The sequence below is a fragment of the Camelina sativa genome, chromosome 20 (assembly GCF_030686135.1).
Source record: "Camelina sativa cultivar CO46 ecotype springtype chromosome 20, ASM3068613v1".
Lineage (NCBI taxonomy): Eukaryota > Viridiplantae > Streptophyta > Magnoliopsida > Brassicales > Brassicaceae > Camelina > Camelina sativa.
The window spans coordinates 25439410-25454589 of NC_141899.1; the positions used below are offsets into that span (position 1 = coordinate 25439410).

General features: G+C 31.7%; 1 pseudogene; it reads left to right on the forward strand.

The window, feature by feature from the left end:
* Positions 1-640: 640 nt before the first annotated feature.
* Positions 641-4060, forward strand: LOC104772685 (uncharacterized; annotated as a pseudogene).
* Positions 4061-15180: the final 11120 nt, after the last annotated feature.

Genomic DNA, 15180 nt, shown 5'->3' on the forward strand with positions numbered 1-15180 from the left:
ATGGTGTCTATCGTTGGAGCTTGATGGATCGCTACATAAAATTCACTATCGAGTCGATTGAGTAAGTTTATATATGAATAGTAATATTTTTTGAAACTGTTTAAACTACTTGATAAAATACGTTGGTTGACATTATTATATCAACAAATCTTTTTCCAAAGGGGATATGTACTTGACTGCTTCGCAACAGGAGTCTATGCCAATCATATGTTCAAAAATTTCAAACTGCGTAACAGGAAGAGGGTATGTCTGTTCAAGATGTGGAAAGCAGTAAGATTCGGAGGTGATTACATTTGTTTATAGAAAATTAGTTTAGAAGTTCAATACAGTTTATTATGATAATGAATAATATTGGATGATGATGAGGAGTACATTGCAGCTATAAACGAAGCAGGTGAATGGTGTTTTGGGGAATTTTTAAGAAAGTTATTTGCGATCTTACTGCATACAAAGAGTCTAACTGTTCCTCTTGAAGTTTGGAATAAAACGAAAGACATCTTGTGTGAGGATATTTTGTTTAAATAAAGGAGAAACAGGAACGATCCAGGTATTTCAAAAATTTATTTTCTTCCATGCAAATATTTCGTTTTCGAAGGAAAAAAATATAATAAAGTATTTTAAATTTTCAGTGGTAGGTCTAATGTTGTCACGGACTCAGATAGAAAACATATGTTTAACTGAAATAGAACTTATGTTACGATCGAATGGGACGTCTCTTACGGCCTTCGAGAGAATGCCTATACCAGATGATAGTATAATGAACACATGAGTAAATAGGCTTATCGCAGATGAGAGAATATATAAGCCTCATAAACAACAGGAGTTGTACGATAAATTGTTACCTATGATAACTAATGAGCAGAGGCGTGTTTATGAAGAAATTATTCACTCTGTGAATCACAATAAAGGTGGTATGTTTTTTGTCCATGGTTTCGGAGGTACTGGAAAAACTTTTATGTGGACTATTCTTGGTGCTGATATAAGGTCTAAAGGTAATATCGTTCTTAATGTTGCTTCAAGTGGTATAGCTGCTTTGCTTTTGGAAGGTGGTAGAACGGCTCAGTCAAGATTTGGTATTCCAATCAATCTTAATGAATATTCTATGTGTTTGATAGATGCCGAATCTGATCTTGCTGATTTAATTAGAGAAGCAAAGCTCATAATATGGGACGAGGCTCCAATGATGAACAAGCTTTGTTACGAAACTTTAGATAGGAGTTTGCGAGATATCATGAAGTGTGACCAGATTTTTGGAGGTAAAGTTGTTGTGTTAGGAGGTGATTTTAGACAGATTTTGCCAGTTATGACTGAAGGAGGAAGGGTAGCAACAGTTTTAGCATCTATCAACTCATCTGTTCTTTGGAATAATTGTAAAGTTCTTAAACTTACCGAAAATTTGAGACTTCGCAAAGCATGTAATAGTATGGATGTGGGTGCTCTTGCTACTTTTTCTAAGTGGCTTCTTGATATTGGGGATGGCAAAATTAACGAGTCAGATAGTGGGGATGTGGAGATAGAAATTCCGGATGATTTATTAATTAATACAAGTGGAAATCCTATTGAAGCAATAGTTAAAGAGATCTACGGAGAACAATTTACAAGGAGGACTGACCCAAAATTCTTTAGTGAAAGAGCTATTCTAAGTCCAAGAAATGACGATGTTGATAAGATAAATCAGTTTATGCTTACTAAGCTTCCAGGTATGCAAATGAAAGATGGTATAGAAATTTACTTTTAAAAAAATATTCTAATATTCAAAACATATACAAATTTGTAATTTTTTTATTTACAGGTGAGGAGAGACGATATCTTAGCTCTGATATTATTGAAACGTCTGATACAAGCGGACTTGATGATATGATCTACACTCAGGAATTCCTAAATAGTATTCAAGTTTCTGGACTGCCAAACCATGTTTTGACTTTGAGAATTGGAGCACCTGTCATGTTGCTAAGGAATATAGATCCTAAGGGAGGTTTATGTAACGGTACGAGGCTAATTATTACTCAGATGGCCAAACATGTAATCGAAGCAAGGATCGTGACAGGAAAAAAGGTTGGTGATCGAGTACTTATCCCTAGAATGTAGGTTAGTCCACCTGATGCAAAGTTTCCCTTTCGTATGAGACGACGACAGTTTCCTATTACCGTGGCGTTTGCAATTACTATAAACAAGAGTCAGGGTCAGATGCTAGAACATGTTGGATTGTTTCTTCCAAAACCGGTTTTCACACATGGACAGCTTTATGTTGCCTTCTCTCGAGTCACAACCAGGAAATGATTAAAGGTGTTAATTACAGATAAAGATGGGAAATGCCAGAATAAAATACTTAATGTTGTTTTCAAAGAGGTTTTTGAGACTGTTTAAATATTATGTTTGTAATTGAAAATTGTTTTGGATTTTAGATTAAATTTTATTTTATATAATTAGTTAATCCAAATTTTCTGATCTTTTAAAATACATTGTGTCTCATAATACTCATTACAATTATTTGAAATATAACTAAAATGGTGGTATTGCTATGTAATTAAATATAGAATATATTTAAGTAATGGTAAAAATTATTGTTGACTGTATGATAAAGTCTAAATTTTAACAATTAAATCTCAAACACATTTAACTTAGAATATTTCATCATGTCTATTAAAAACAAATTATGTCTTTCATTTGTTATCATAATTTTAATAATAATATATAATAGTGAAAAAAAAATGGAACGCTACAACGTTAATACGCAACGTTTAATCGTGCCTCTTTGTTTTCTTACAGTTCCGAAATCCCCTTTTCGTCTCCGACAACTGAGAGAAAATAGAAAAACCCTAATTCGATAGAATAATGAATATCGATTATATTTCTGATTTTCATCGGGGAAGAACCAACTGGTGTATCCAAGCCAATGTCTTGAATTTTTGGTATGTCTACGAATTCTTCAGCAAACGAGTTCTTCTACTTGTGGACGAAAGGGTTAGAAAATTTCCCAAATGATAAATTCTGCTTAAATTTGTTATTTTAAAAGTCTTATATATTAGATTACTAACACATTTTTTTCAAATTTTGAAGGGTGACACAATTGAAGTGGCCTTTGTTCCAACAACACTAAAAAAGCTCGCAAAGTATATTTATGAGGGTAAATGGTATGAGATTAGGAATTTCAAAATCATCAATCCAACCCTTAGAGAGAGGAATACTCATCATCCTTTCCAAATCAAGTTTACAGATGAATCAACCATGGCTCAGTTAGAATCAGCAAATTCGAAAAATTACTTCCGATTCGAAGATTTGGGTGATATATATCGTTCAAGAATCCATCATCCCATCTCTTTTGGTACGTTTTTAATATACGGTTTATAATAATTTCAATTATACCCTGTGGATAAAGATTTTTGCTATCTTTGTATTTGTTAATCTTTAGACTTTTAAAATTTTTGGAACTTTGTGAATTGGTCCCTCCCATATAAAGTACAAATAGAACTTTTACATAAGTAGTTTTATGTGGATGATAGATTTAGAAACAATTATTGTTAGATATTGCTATCTTTGTGTTGGTGAATCTTTATACTTTTCATAATTTTGGAACTTTGTGAATTGGTCCCTCCCATTTAAACAATTATTCATAGATATTGCTATCTTTGTGTTGGAAAATCATTATACTTTCAGAATTTTGGAACTTTGTGAATTGGTTCCTCCCATATAAAAGTATAAATATAGAACTTTTAAACTAATTAGTTTTATGTAGATGATAGATTTGGAAACAATTACTCATCTTTTTGGAATAAAAAAATGACTTTTATGGCAAAAAATAGATGTTTGCGGATGTGTAGTAGCTGTAACGGACAACAGAGAACATGCTGGTGAAGTTGTTTTCACGCTATTAAATGGCAGGTAAGACACATTTATTCACATATCATGTTGCTAAGAGTTTTAAGTCTCACTCTTTATAAAATTTTCTACTATCTTCATCTGTAGGAATAAATCTATCAAGTGCCGTGCAGTAAACAACTATGCTATCCTTTTTCATGTATTCATGGGAGTCGTCAGGATGCCATCTCACATATCGTAACGAACCGGTGTTTTGTGTACTGCGTTTCTGGAGGATTGGAGAGTATGAAGGTATGACTGTTAATAGCACTTACAATTTTTAATAAATGTTAAAGACTAACTATTTTGTATACTCATTTACTAAACTTTTATAACACTTTAAACATCTCTAGGTAAACCGTGTATTGAAAACACATTGGTCTCCTCCAAGATCTTTATAAAACTGGATTTCGAAGGACTTGAGCATCACAAGGCTATGTAAGTTTAAATGTTTATTAATACCATGTAGTATATCATGCTAGGGTTTAACTTATGAATGTGCTTTCTATATATTAGCTCAAAATTTGCTGGACGCTATTACATAAATCGTATAATGGAGCATGAAGAATAATGGTATAAGGGGCTTAAGGTGAAGGCAATTTATTTTTAAAAAAGCTTTTATGAATATGTAAACTTTATAACTATTTGTAATGGTTGTATGACCTCGAATTTATATTACTTTCAGAAATTATTTCTATTGTCTAAGTGTAGTAAATTATTTTGACGCAAATCCTTATCCATCATGATTTAATTAACCATACCGAATGTATTCGGCTCATCGAATTCATGAAAATTGTATTTGGGCTTCAAAAAAATAATATAAAAGTTTATATAAATAGGAGAATAATTTAAATCTCAATAACTAAGTCCATTTTTAAAAGTGAAATTAAATACTTAAAGTACAAATTAACTGCTAAATTTGAATATTTATAAAAATAACAACCCTTAAATTTATTAGTTTAGTTATTGATCATAATTCGACTTTTATCTCTTTAAGATACAAAAGTTTAAAAGGTTTGAAACAATTTTTCAATATTGCTAAGAACATTACTTCTTAAAAAGGTGTTTTTTTCAATATTGCTAAGAACATTACTTCTTAAAAAAGTGTTATAAACCTATTATATGGAAGTCAAAATTATACAGAAGACAATTTCAATCACCATACAATATTCTTCCCTAAACTAAGTAAGACTTCTAATTAATTGTCATCTATTATGAAATATGAATATTTCTCATATTTTTATTGCAGTAGGAATTGAGATCGTAGAAATAATTTATGGTACATGCGATTAGTAACAACTTTAATTCAAGCAGATCATATAATTGAATATAGTACATTATAAATATGAATTAATCAATTATGCATTATAGTTTCGATTAAATAATTTATTATTTTATCAAATTTAACCAATGCATGTATGGATGGAAGTATAAAAAAAAAAGATTTTTGTTATTTTCAAAGTCTTCGCATTGATTAAATCAATTTCGAACTGACATTACGATATTGTCATAAATTTTTTACGTAACTTCCAATCACTCTTCATATTCCTCTTTTGTAGATATATCCAAGATAAAATATTCACTATAATTTTCCTATATATCTATTATCTAAAATATTCTAACCTCTCACTTTTCATCGTCTTTCTTCTTTCCAAAAAAAAACCAAGTACCAAACAAAAAGATGGTTGCATACATAGAGGATTTGAATCCATCAACAGATAGGTTGAGTGTTGATGTAAAAGTACTGAGGCTATGGATACCCGAAATCGTTATAATGCAGCCTAACTACATTTGTTTGATCTTGGTTGATAAAAAGGTAACAATCGATTTATATCCATCATCACCTTAAATTTAAATCTGAAATTAGTTTTTTCATAAATTTTAGAGAAAAAGAATTCAAGCTAAACTCAGAAGTCAGCTTTACTTTGCTGAGTACATAGACGTGTTGCAAGAAGGACAATGGTTTCTTCTTTAAAAGTTCCAAGTTATTGAAAATCAGAATATTTACAGGAATTGTAACAATTCTAACGAAATATTGATCACTCTCCAAACTCGCATCACTCCAATCCCTCCTAGATGTCCAGACAATTTTTTTCATCTAATAGATGCACTAACAGTTGAAAATGCTGTAGAAGATGAGAGAAATTGTTGTGTTGGTAAATAAATTTAAATATACTGTTTAACTTACAGTTTTTATAAAACATTATATCCTTAGATTCATAGATTTTTGATTTTTTTCTCTTTTCAATCAATTTCAGATTTTTGTGGAACGGTGGTAAGAGTAAGGCAAGGTCGTCAAATTGTTTTTCTAGAAAATGAAGTTGGATTCAATGGTCTGAAAGAGGTTCTTCCCTTTACTGTAATTGACATCAAGTAAGTAAATAGTTTTAAAAATTTTAAAAGAAGTACTACCTCAATAGATTTATTTATGCCAATGAAAATAATACATAATTATTATTAAGACTGAAGTTGCCAATTGTTGATTTTTTACTGCAAAGTAACGAACAGATTGAATGTATTGCCGTCGATGATACATGTTCGAATTTCGTGAAAAATGGGAACAACATGGTGAATCTTTATACTTTTCATAATTTTGGAACTTTGTGAATTGGTCCCTCCCATTTAAACAATTATTCATAGATATTGCTATCTTTGTGTTGGAAAATCATTATACTTTCAGAATTTTGGAACTTTGTGAATTGGTTCCTCCCATATAAAAGTATAAATATAGAACTTTTAAACTAATTAGTTTTATGTAGATGATAGATTTGGAAACAATTACTCATCTTTTTGGAATAAAAAAATGACTTTTATGGCAAAAAAATAGATGTTTGCGGATGTGTAGTAGCTGTAACGGACAACAGAGAACATGCTGGTGAAGTTGTTTTCACGCTATTAAATGGCAGGTAAGACACATTTATTCACATATCATGTTGCTAAGAGTTTTAAGTCTCACTCTTTATAAAATTTTCTACTATCTTCATCTGTAGGAATGAATCTATCAAGTGCCGTGCAGTAAACAACTATGCTATCCTTTTCATGTATTCATGGGAGTCGTCAGGATGCCATCTCACATATCATAACGAACCGGTGTTTTGTGTACTGCGTTTCTGGAGGGTTGGAGATTATGAAGGTATGACTGTTAATAGCACTTACAATTTTTAATAAATGTTAAAGACTAACTATTTTGTATACTCATTTACTAAACTTTTTTAACACTTTAAACATCTCTAGGTAAACCGTGTATTGAAAACACATTGGTCTCCTCCAAGATCTTTATAAAACTGGATTTCGAAGGACTTGAGCATCACAAGGCTATGTAAGTTTAAATGTTTATTAATACCATGTAGTATATCATGCTAGGGTTTAACTTATGAATGTGCTTTCTATATATTAGCTCAAAATTTGCTGGACGCTATAACATAAATCGTATAATGGAGCATGAAGAATAATGGTATAAGGGGCTTAAGGTGAAGGCAATTTATTTTTAAAAAAACTTTTATGAATATGTAAACTTTATAACTATTTGTAATGGTTGTATGACCTCGAATTTATATTACTTTCAGAAATTATTTCTATTGTCTAAGTGTAGTAAATTATTTTGACGCAAATCCTTATCCATCATGATTTAATTAACCATACCGAATGTATTCGGCTCATCGAATTCATGAAAATTGTATTTGGGCTTCAAAAAAATAATATAAAAGTTTATATAAATAGGAGAATAATTTAAATCTCAATAACTAAGTCCATTTTTAAAAGTGAAATTAAATACTTAAAGTACAAATTAACTGCTAAATTTGAATATTTATAAAAATAACAACCCTTAAATTTATTAGTTTAGTTATTGATCATAATTAGACTTTTATCTCTTTAAGATACAAAAGTTTAAAAGGTTTGAAACAATTTTTCAATATTGCTAAGAACATTACTTCTTAAAAAGGTGTTTTTTTCAATATGGCTAAGAACATTACTTCTTAAAAAAGTGTTATAAACCTATTATATGGAAGTCAAAATTATACAGAAGACAATTTCAATCACCATACAATATTCTTCCCTAAACTAAGTAAGACTTCTAATTAATTGTCATCTATTATGAAATATGAATATTTCTCATATTTTTATTGCAGTAGGAATTGAGATCGTAGAAATAATTTATGGTACATGCGATTAGTAACAACTTTAATTCAAGCAGATCATATAATTGAATATAGTACATTATAAATATGAATTAATCAATTATGCATTATAGTTTCGATTAAATAATTTATTATTTTATCAAATTTAACCAATGCATGTATGGATGGAAGTATAAAAAAAAAAGATTTTTGTTATTTTCAAAGTCTTCGCATTGATTAAATCAATTTCGAACTGACATTACGATATTGTCATAAATTTTTTACGTAACTTCCAATCACTCTTCATATTCCTCTTTTGTAGATATATCCAAGATAAAATATTCACTATAATTTTCCTATATATCTATTATCTAAAATATTCTAACCTCTCACTTTTCATCGTCTTTCTTCTTTCCAAAAAAAAACCAAGTACCAAACAAAAAGATGGTTGCATACATAGAGGATTTGAATCCATCAACAGATAGGTTGAGTGTTGATGTAAAAGTACTGAGGCTATGGATACCCGAAATCGTTATAATGCAGCCTAACTACATTTGTTTGATCTTGGTTGATAAAAAGGTAACAATCGATTTATATCCATCATCACCTTAAATTTAAATCTGAAATTAGTTTTTTCATAAATTTTAGAGAAAAAGAATTCAAGCTAAACTCAGAAGTCAGCTTTACTTTGCTGAGTACATAGACGTGTTGCAAGAAGGACAATGGTTTCTTCTTTAAAAGTTCCAAGTTATTGAAAATCAGAATATTTACAGGAATTGTAACAATTCTAACGAAATATTGATCACTCTCCAAACTCGCATCACTCCAATCCCTCCTAGATGTCCAGACAATTTTTTTCATCTAATAGATGCACTAACAGTTGAAAATGCTGTAGAAGATGAGAGAAATTGTTGTGTTGGTAAATAAATTTAAATATACTGTTTAACTTACAGTTTTTATAAAACATTATATCCTTAGATTCATAGATTTTTGATTTTTTTCTCTTTTCAATCAATTTCAGATTTTTGTGGAACGGTGGTAAGAGTAAGGCAAGGTCGTCAAATTGTTTTTCTAGAAAATGAAGTTGGATTCAATGGTCTGAAAGAGGTTCTTCCCTTTACTGTAATTGACATCAAGTAAGTAAATAGTTTTAAAAATTTTAAAAGAAGTACTACCTCAATAGATTTATTTATGCCAATGAAAATAATACATAATTATTATTAAGACTGAAGTTGCCAATTGTTGATTTTTTACTGCAAAGTAACGAACAGATTGAATGTATTGCCGTCGATGATACATGTTCGAATTTCGTGAAAAATGGGAACAACATGGTGAATCTTTATACTTTTCATAATTTTGGAACTTTGTGAATTGGTCCCTCCCATTTAAACAATTATTCATAGATATTGCTATCTTTGTGTTGGAAAATCATTATACTTTCAGAATTTTGGAACTTTGTGAATTGGTTCCTCCCATATAAAAGTATAAATATAGAACTTTTAAACTAATTAGTTTTATGTAGATGATAGATTTGGAAACAATTACTCATCTTTTTGGAATAAAAAAATGACTTTTATGGCAAAAAAATAGATGTTTGCGGATGTGTAGTAGCTGTAACGGACAACAGAGAACATGCTGGTGAAGTTGTTTTCACGCTATTAAATGGCAGGTAAGACACATTTATTCACATATCATGTTGCTAAGAGTTTTAAGTCTCACTCTTTATAAAATTTTCTACTATCTTCATCTGTAGGAATGAATCTATCAAGTGCCGTGCAGTAAACAACTATGCTATCCTTTTCATGTATTCATGGGAGTCGTCAGGATGCCATCTCACATATCATAACGAACCGGTGTTTTGTGTACTGCGTTTCTGGAGGGTTGGAGATTATGAAGGTATGACTGTTAATAGCACTTACAATTTTTAATAAATGTTAAAGACTAACTATTTTGTATACTCATTTACTAAACTTTTTTAACACTTTAAACATCTCTAGGTAAACCGTGTATTGAAAACACATTGGTCTCCTCCAAGATCTTTATAAAACTGGATTTCGAAGGACTTGAGCATCACAAGGCTATGTAAGTTTAAATGTTTATTAATACCATGTAGTATATCATGCTAGGGTTTAACTTATGAATGTGCTTTCTATATATTAGCTCAAAATTTGCTGGACGCTATAACATAAATCGTATAATGGAGCATGAAGAATAATGGTATAAGGGGCTTAAGGTGAAGGCAATTTATTTTTAAAAAAACTTTTATGAATATGTAAACTTTATAACTATTTGTAATGGTTGTATGACCTCGAATTTATATTACTTTCAGAAATTATTTCTATTGTCTAAGTGTAGTAAATTATTTTGACGCAAATCCTTATCCATCATGATTTAATTAACCATACCGAATGTATTCGGCTCATCGAATTCATGAAAATTGTATTTGGGCTTCAAAAAAATAATATAAAAGTTTATATAAATAGGAGAATAATTTAAATCTCAATAACTAAGTCCATTTTTAAAAGTGAAATTAAATACTTAAAGTACAAATTAACTGCTAAATTTGAATATTTATAAAAATAACAACCCTTAAATTTATTAGTTTAGTTATTGATCATAATTAGACTTTTATCTCTTTAAGATACAAAAGTTTAAAAGGTTTGAAACAATTTTTCAATATTGCTAAGAACATTACTTCTTAAAAAGGTGTTTTTTTCAATATGGCTAAGAACATTACTTCTTAAAAAAGTGTTATAAACCTATTATATGGAAGTCAAAATTATACAGAAGACAATTTCAATCACCATACAATATTCTTCCCTAAACTAAGTAAGACTTCTAATTAATTGTCATCTATTATGAAATATGAATATTTCTCATATTTTTATTGCAGTAGGAATTGAGATCGTAGAAATAATTTATGGTACATGCGATTAGTAACAACTTTAATTCAAGCAGATCATATAATTGAATATAGTACATTATAAATATGAATTAATCAATTATGCATTATAGTTTCGATTAAATAATTTATTATTTTATCAAATTTAACCAATGCATGTATGGATGGAAGTATAAAAAAAAAAAGATTTTTGTTATTTTCAAAGTCTTCGCATTGATTAAATCAATTTCGAACTGACATTACGATATTGTCATAAATTTTTTACGTAACTTCCAATCACTCTTCATATTCCTCTTTTGTAGATATATCCAAGATAAAATATTCACTATAATTTTCCTATATATCTATTATCTAAAATATTCTAACCTCTCACTTTTCATCGTCTTTCTTCTTTCTAAAAAAAAACCAAGTACCAAACAAAAAGATGGTTGCATACATAGAGGATTTGAATCCATCAACAGATAGGTTGAGTGTTGATGTAAAAGTACTGAGGCTATGGATACCCGAAATCGTTATAATGCAGCCTAACTACATTTGTTTGATCTTGGTTGATGAAAAGGTAACAATCGATTTATATCCATCATCACCTTAAATTTAAATCTGAAATTAGTTTTTTCATAAATTTTAGAGAAAAAGAATTCAAGCTAAACTCAGAAGTCAGCTTTACTTTGCTGAGTACATAGACGTGTTGCAAGAAGGACAATGGTTTCTTCTTTAAAAGTTCCAAGTTATTGAAAATCAGAATATTTACAGGAATTGTAACAATTCTAACGAAATATTGATCACTCTCCAAACTCGCATCACTCCAATCCCTCCTAGATGTCCAGACAATTTTTTTCATCTAATAGATGCACTAACAGTTGAAAATGCTGTAGAAGATGAGAGAAATTGTTGTGTTGGTAAATAAATTTAAATATACTGTTTAACTTACAGTTTTTATAAAACATTATATCCTTAGATTCATAGATTTTTGATTTTTTTCTCTTTTCAATCAATTTCAGATTTTTGTGAAACGGTGGTAAGAGTAAGGCAAGGTCGTCAAATTGTTTTTCTAGAAAATGAAGTTGGATTCAATGGTCTGAAAGAGGTTCTTCCCTTTACTGTAATTGACATCAAGTAAGTAAATAGTTTTAAAAATTTTAAAAGAAGTACTACCTCAATAGATTTATTTATGCCAATGAAAATAATACATAATTATTATTAAGACTGAAGTTGTCAATTGTTGATTTTTTACTGCAAAGTAACGAACAGATTGAATGTATTGCCGTCGATGATACATGTTCGGAATTTCGTGAAAAATGGGAACAACATGGTGAATCTTTATACTTTTCATAATTTTGGAACTTTGTGAATTGGTCCCTCCCATTTAAACAATTATTCATAGATATTGCTATCTTTGTGTTGGAAAATCATTATACTTTCAGAATTTTGGAACTTTGTGAATTGGTTCCTCCCATATAAAAGTATAAATATAGAACTTTTAAACTAATTAGTTTTATGTAGATGATAGATTTGGAAACAATTACTCATCTTTTTGGAATAAAAAAATGACTTTTATGGCAAAAAATAGATGTTTGCGGATGTGTAGTAGCTGTAACGGACAACAGAGAACATGCTGGTGAAGTTGTTTTCACGCTATTAAATGGCAGGTAAGACACATTTATTCACATATCATGTTGCTAAGAGTTTTAAGTCTCACTCTTTATAAAATTTTCTACTATCTTCATCTGTAGGAATGAATCTATCAAGTGCCGTGCAGTAAATAACTATGCTATCCTTTTCATGTATTCATGGGAGTCGTCAGGATGCCATCTCACATATCATAACGAACCGGTGTTTTGTGTACTGCGTTTCTGGAGGGTTGGAGAGTATGAAGGTATGACTGTTAATAGCACTTACAATTTTTAATAAATGTTAAAGACTAACTATTTTGTATACTCATTTACTAAACTTACAGTTTTTATAAAACATTATATCCTTAGATTCATAGATTTTTGATTTTTTTCTCTTTTCAATCAATTTCAGATTTTTGTGGAACGGTGGTAAGAGTAAGGCAAGGTCGTCAAATTGTTTTTCTAGAAAATGAAGTTGGATTCAATGGTCTGAAAGAGGTTCTTCCCTTTACTGTAATTGACATCAAGTAAGTAAATAGTTTTAAAATTTTTAAAAGAAGTACTACCTCAATAGATTTATTTATGCCAATGAAAATAATACATAATTATTATTAAGACTGAAGTTGTCAATTGTTGATTTTTTACTGCAAAGTAACGAACAGATTGAATGTATTGCCGTCGGTGATACATGTTCGGAATTTCGTGAAAAATGGGAACAACATGTTGCAAGTCCTTCCTATGCCAGTGAACCAGTATTGTGTCTGCTTATGTTTTGGAGAATCACTGTCTTTGAAGGTATTAAGCAATATAAAAGCATTTGTTTTAGATAAGAAAATATATCTGAAAGGACCGACCCTTTTTTTTTAAACAATAAATAATAAATATAATATAATAAATAACTACAACTAGTGGTCCCATATCCACTAGCCACCTAACCACATTCACAACCAACAGCGGAACAACATACCAATAAATATCCAATAAACCAATAACCAATAACCAATAAAATAATATCCAGTATTGATTCCAACAGCATAAATCAAATAACCAGCAATCCTAACAATGCTCTAAGACTCAACTCTAGCAACCTAACAATGCCAGGTAAACAATCAATCGAGTCCCTAGAACATCCTCCTCTTCATTGCCTTTGATTCCACGATCACACTTTGCCTTTACCTGCACACCACAAACAACAATTGAGATGCGTAACTATTATCACAAATACTTAGTGAGGCAATCCTCCCATCTACTGGGCTATACACACAAGCAATAAGATCTCTACAAGCCACAATCAACAATCAAATAAACAAACCAGGCAATATACAAAGCATACAACAATCCGTCGTAGCTGAAAGAAGGGTGTCGATCGACACTGACAATCTGGTGTCGACCGACACCATACTGGTGTCTGCCCGACACTCCCAAAAACCCTAGTTTGTGTCGACCGACACCTCCACATGGCATCGATCGACACTCGCCAAAGTCTCGAGCCGTCCTCGCGTTGGTGTCGACCGACACCCCAACTGGTGTCGACCGACACTGTTGCCGAGCAGCGATTTCCTTCGATAAAAAACTCCGAATCTTGCCTTCAATCCTCTCAAATCCGCTCCTTGCACTCCCAGATGCCAAACCCAGCCAAAACAGCGACGAAATACCATAGAGAACTCAAAGAAACAACCACATAAGCACCAAATCACATAAAATCTAGAGATCTTAGCTTAGATAAGCCATGGTCATGCACTCACCTCTCTGCAAGAAGATTCTGACCAACAAGAACGAATTCCCTCACTCCTAGCAAGCTTCCAGCTCCTTCCCAGCCTTAGATCTCCCAAGAACAGCAAGGAATCTCACCAATCTCTCTCAAAAGCTCAAGAACAAGGTTTTCTCTCTTTTTCCTCAAAAAACTCACAACGGCGACACACAACATCTGAAACACGACCTAGGTCGTTTTCTTCCTTTTAAGACCCGGTTCAATGGTTTCCTTAAACCAAACCGAACCAAATCGACGATTAAAACAAACCCGACGAACCCAGAATTAGTGGTGTCGATCGATGCTACAAGGGTATCGATCGACACCCCAACCAAAAACGCATATTCCGGTTCGCGGATGTTACAATTCTCCCCCACCAATCTAGATTCGTCCTTGAATCTCGAACAACCATCAGCCAAGGACTCCCGTGCAACCGTCTCCACGGCCCGCACTCCTCCGACCGATCTACAGAAGGTCACCTCTAGGCGATAGACTCACGCTCCAGGCGTCATTTGCTCTTGACTTTTTGGACTTTCCTTTACTCATAGGCCTAAACCTTGAGTTCTATTGGCTCCTCATCAGACCTAAGTCTGCATGCCAAAATATATAAGGAAGAGTCCAAACTCGTCTCTCGGGTTGCCATCCTACAGCGCGCCCTCGGATCGTCATCCGAAGTCGATATACCAACCATACTCCCGAGCCACAAAGTCTCTGAATATGGCAGTACTAGGAGAACCTAAGTCCCCTAAGAGTCGCGAGCAAACAATTCTGAACACGTCTGAGTCCTATCCCTATCCAGGTTTCCTTCCCGTGCCTCGCGTAAAAACATCTCAATGTCCTACCAACCACATATCCCCGCACCGGGATACCCCATGACCACAAGGATCATATACACGCCACAAGGGCCGCCACAAAGGCCAGCAAAATATCCTAACCAGG